This window comes from Phyllostomus discolor, chromosome 14 (genome assembly GCF_004126475.2).
Source record: "Phyllostomus discolor isolate MPI-MPIP mPhyDis1 chromosome 14, mPhyDis1.pri.v3, whole genome shotgun sequence".
Taxonomy (NCBI): domain Eukaryota; kingdom Metazoa; phylum Chordata; class Mammalia; order Chiroptera; family Phyllostomidae; genus Phyllostomus; species Phyllostomus discolor.
The window spans coordinates 5,297,264-5,302,733 of NC_040916.2; positions in this window are offsets into that span (position 1 = coordinate 5,297,264).

A 5,470-nucleotide genomic window follows, 5' to 3' on the forward strand; every position below is an offset into this window, starting at 1 on the left:
TGCTCAAATAATCCGGGGAGGCGTTTATAAATAACTTTACCTCAGGGCCAAGGGGTGAGCCCCGGCTTCTGATTGGCTCAGAGGGGAAGTGGTTTTGAACACTACACCATAGCTAAGCCTGAGGAGATAGGAAAAGGAGATAAGGAAAAAAGGTCCCAAATGAACAGCCCTTTTTTTGTTTTACCTGAGGAGCAGAGCTGTTTGATGGGAGCTTGGCACTTCCTAAATCCACCGTGAAGACAATAGGTCACATTCAGTGGGGCCCCGGCCCCGCAGGCTGCCCCAAGGCGGCCAGCCGAGGCTGAGGAGGGGACAAGCAGACCCCTCTCCCAGCTTGCTGTCCTGTTGCTTATGGGGTTAGGGTCAAGCCGAATAGCCTGTTGGACAATGGAACCCATTGAGGCCATCAGAGGGCTGGGACCCTGGGGCTGCTTGCTTTGAAGGCTGGAGAGCTGGGGGTGGGAGAGATTGTTGGGGGCAGGCAGTAGACCTCTGAACACCCCTGAGGAAGGGGACAGACCTCTGGGAGACCCTCAGCATCCTTGGGTGCTTTGGGGCTGCAGTGGAGACCTAGTTCCCAGTTCTGTCCCCAACCTTAAGTTGCTTGTAAGCTCTGTGCCTAGGTCCGTCCGTCAGAGCAACAAGGAAAGTCCTCTGTGCCCTCCTGACTGCCCAGGTAGGGCACGCATAGGACGTGGGGGTTTGGGGTATGCTGAAGGCGCTCGAGGAACTGGACTTAAAAGGTGATAGACACGTAAGGTGACCTCAAGGCTGGCAAATCTCTAACTCATAGGCCTCTGTGACTTCCTGGGTCCTAGCTCTGCTCAGGCTGCTGCCTGCTGTCTGCGCTGGGTCTGCCTGACCAGCCCGGACCCACAGAGCCCTGTGTGAGAACCTTGGAAAGGGCGACTAGGCAAGCTGATACTTCTTTTTTTTTTTTTTTTTTTTTTTTTTTTTTTTTTTAAATATTTTATTTATTTATATTTATTTTTAGAGAGGGAAGGGAGGGAGATAGAGAGATAGAGATAGATAGAGAGAGAGAGAGACATCAATGTGCGGTTGCTGGGGGTTATGGCCTGCAACCCAGGAATGTACCCTGGCTGGGAATCGAACCTGGGACACTTTGGTTCCCAGCCCGCGCTCAATCCACTGAGCTACGCCAGCCAGGGCGGCAAGCTGATACTTCTTGATGTGTCTCCTGGGAGGGAGAGTCTCCTCCTGATGCTGGGAGCCCCTTCTTTTTTAACACCTGGGGCAGCACTGCCCTAGTCCTGAATTGTCCTTCCAGTTCTCCAGAAGAAACAGGAGGCTCTGAGTGGGCTATAATCATTACAGGGGGTTTCGAGAAGGCACCGTCCCACGCGGGAAGGCAAAAGTCCCCCTGAGAAGGTGAAATAAGCTAGCTTCAACACATAGTGGGGACTCAATACATACTTGTTGAGTGAATAAAACGATGAATTGTCTGCAAGCCCAGCCCGAGGGAGAGTTTATACACGCATTGCTGTGGGGACCAGGGAGACAGCCGAGGCTACTCAGAGTTGTCAGGATGGAGTGAGAGGCCTGAACATCACTGAAGAAAGCTAGAACACAAGCCTCCTGCCGAAGCAAGGCTGTGTGCACGGACACTTCCTTCAGGGACTCTTCCCCGGTCGCTGCACTGGCTGAGCTGCCACGTTCCCGAGGCTCCCTCTGGTAACAATGCACTGTTCACGATGGGTGGTCACTATGCATTCAATTGTCAGTCTTTCTCTAAAGCAGGGGTCCCCACCATTTTGGCTCCAGGGACCAGTTTTGTGAGAGACAATTTTTCCACACATATGGTGGGGGTTGATGTTCAAGGGGATGGCTTTATAGCCTGCCACCAGATGCAGCTTAATTCTCACTTGTCACTCACTGATAGGGTTTTGATATGAGTCTGAGAGCAACTGATTTATTATGGTCTCCGGGCAGTCAAACCTCTCTGCTAATGATAGTCTGTGTTTGCAGCCGCTCCCCAGGGCTAGTGTCACCGCCTCAGCTCCACCTCAGATCATCAGGCACTAGATTCTCACAAGGAGCGCGCAACCTGGGTCCCTCGCATGCGCAGTTCACAGTGGGGTTCATGCTCCTATGAGAATCTAATGCTGGCGCTGTTCTGACAGGAGGCGGAGCTCAGATGGTAATGCAAACGATAGGGAGCGGCTGTAAATACAGACGAAGCGTCACTCGCTGCCCTCTCACCTCCGACTGTGTGGGCTGGTTCCTAACAAGCCACGGACTGGTTCTGCTCCGTGGCCTGGGGGTTGGGGGGACCTCTGCTCTAAGGGCTGTGCACTGTGAGGAGGGTGGGGCAGTGTCTGCTTTGCTCACTCTTGTAGCCCTACCATCTAGCCCCATGCCTGGCACTTAGTAGGAGCTCAGTACAGATTTGTGGAATGGGTGAATAACTGTACAATGGGGTCTTTAAACAAAGCAGAGCCAGAAGGCAAGAATTTGTCCACGTGTCTCTAGCATTGTCCAGTGGTGTCCATAGCCTGACCTGTTCTAAACTTAGGCAGGTGCTTCTTAGAAGGCAATGAGTCATCAGGCTCTTCTTATAGCCAGATGACAGTGACCATCAAGATCCAATAACTAAGTCCCCTTGCTGGGATACCATGCCTGTCAGGGGAACTTTTTGTTGTAATTTGGTTCCTTCAGAGCAGAGAAGGCACCGATTGCCCAACTGACTGGGGCATCTGGGGCTGCCTGCAAGTACCTTTCTCACATTGTGGTCTATTCATGGATCTAGTGTGGGTTTTGCCAATATGAGTCAGTTTCCCCTGAGTCCAGCTGACTTTCCACAGTAACATTTGGCTATCATGCAGGTTACCTGGTTTCATTCTCAGAACAACCATGTGATTCAGGCACGTTGCTCTCATTTTTCAGATGAGGAAACCGAGGTTGACTAAAGTGAACTTGCCTGCAGTCACAAAGAACTAGATGAAAGAGGCAGGAATCTTATTTAGATATTATGGCTTTAAATCCCATGTTTTGTTCATTTTATCACCTTAATCTTCAAACCTGCAAAGCTCAGGATGACACTTTCAGATATATCTCTCCAGATGAAGATGGCTGGGACTCCAGAACAAGTTCTGGGGTTGGGAACTTGTTGGTTCTCCTCCCCAACCATTCTTCTACTGTCTTAGCAAGATTCTGGGCATGTAGATCTTGCGTAACAGTGACAAGAAGGATAGATGAGCCCAGAGGTTTCTCTAAAGTCACTCAGGAGATGGATGGGGGCCTCAGAATCTGGGGACTGGTTATGGGTGGGAAGCCTGGGAAAGAGGAAGCCGGACCGTGGCTAGAAAGAAAAAGGACAGGAGGAGGAAAGGCCCTGATGGCTAGCAGGGCATCTTAGGAGTGTCTTTTGGATATAATTAAACTGTGGGACAGAGTTAGGGATGGTGGAGGGAAAACAAAGATATTGATGGGGGAACTCAAGACTTGGAAAACTTTAGTTTTAAGTAATAGTTAATAAGCTTAGTAGTCAATGCATGTAAAAGCTATTGTTGCAGGAACTGAAGGTATGACCCACTCCGACTCCAGGAGACCACAAGCAATTCTATCTTTGTGCCCCAGGAGGACTGTAAGCAATTCAAGATGGTACCTGAGTCATTGTACTCCAGAGAGAGACATCCCTGCTGTCCAGGACACAGGACACAGGACACAGACCTTTAAAAGAATCAGCCCAGGACACACATAAAGAATCACTGGTCAACAGATGACAGGATGCTGGGAAATTGCCAGACTGCATCTTTCATCTGATTAACATTTTTCCTGAGTTCCAAATCCCTTACCTACACTTTTTTCCCTGAATTCCAACCCCTGTACCTATGTTTTTTCCTCCTTATTTTTTTAAAAAAAGCTGGCTTGAAATGAAATGTAAGACAGTCTTTTAGGGTACATAAACTGCCTGGCCTGCTGAATAAAGGCAGTCTCTGCCAGTTTTAGAGACTGCTGGCCATCTGAATAAAGCACCCATGAAGATTCATCCTTGTCTCTACTTACTGGTTCTGGTGGTGACAGGCAGCATGAATACTGACATTTCAGGTTTTGATATGAGAGACAGACAGTGGCAGAAATAGAAAACCAGAAAAAAAGAGACAGACAGAAAAAGCAAAACAGAGCAAGGAGCAAAGAACACATTAACATCCAAAGCAGCTCACAGTCTTGAGTTTTGTTAAATCGCCGTTTTTCACAGTGAAAGCAGGTGAGCATCAACCTTATACCTCTCTCTGGAGCATGTAGGTTCTCTTTGGGTAGCAACCTACCCCACCTCCACTCCTAGGGCTGAAAGCTGGTATCCGTGCATTTATTTACTCATTTATCCAGTTAAAATGGAATCCAGTGCCAGGATCCTGTCTTGGGAATGCTGAGATGAGCAAGACACAACCCCTGCCCTGAGAAGATCTCCCTTGTGGGAAAGACACAGGGGTGAAGAGGCTGCTGTCACCTGTGAACATAGAGTGCTATGGGAGGGCGGAGGAGAGGCACCCCCTCTCAGGCATTGAGAGGAGGGAGAAGAATCAGGGAAGACTTCCCCTAGGGGGGGCATAGAGGGCCCACCACAGCCAGAGCCTGGGCCCCTGAGCTCCAAACCCCAGGTGACCACTCCGGGAGGAAGTAAGATGGAGGCTGTCTCTGGAAGCACTATATTAAGGAGTTCCCAGCTTGTCCCCTAGCCCCCTGACTTCTGAATCCATCCAAGACTGTCTGCGTTAAAGCCTAGCCCTGTGTCCTGTCTTTCTCTCTGCCCAGAGCTTATCATCCTCCTCCAACCCTATTCTTAAATATGTCACATTTCACTCACTCACTCATTCCCTCACATCAACAGGTTTTGGGAATTTACTGAGCTACACAGATGAAGCTAAATTGTCCACAAGTACCGTGCTGACACACCCCACCTTTGAGCTGGTCCAGCTAAGAAACAGCTAGTTTTCTGATGGGCAAATTGAGGCTAGACCACCAAGAAGGAGACTAATTCTTCCACCTCTGTCATCCTTGGGCCTCCGGTCTTATCTGTACCTACTGGCTCCTTGAATTTGTATCCTGTTTGGGGCCTCTGCCAAGCGTGTGGGCAGGATCATGTTTTAGGCAGAGCAGCCCAGTGACTTAAGCAAACACCTCAAGGCTGGAGACAGAGAAGTCTTCACCACTCAGCCCTGAAGTGGCAGGCTAGACCTGGCCCTATGGCAGTCAGTTTCATGAGTACATGGGGACCGGAAGGACTATGGAGAGGCTCCAGAAGAAGTGGCTCCTCATCTCTCTCCTCAGGGAAGCCAGGGGCTCAGTGTCCCAGCTGGAAGCATCTTAGGCTGGTCGGGAGACAGGGGAGACAAGGTGAATAGGGTGGTGCCAACCTGTGTCCAGTCTTTCGACTCAGGGAACCTGAGCTCCTGCCGTGTGCCTGGCACTGTGCCAGGAGCTGGGGACACAAGACCCACAAAAGCCG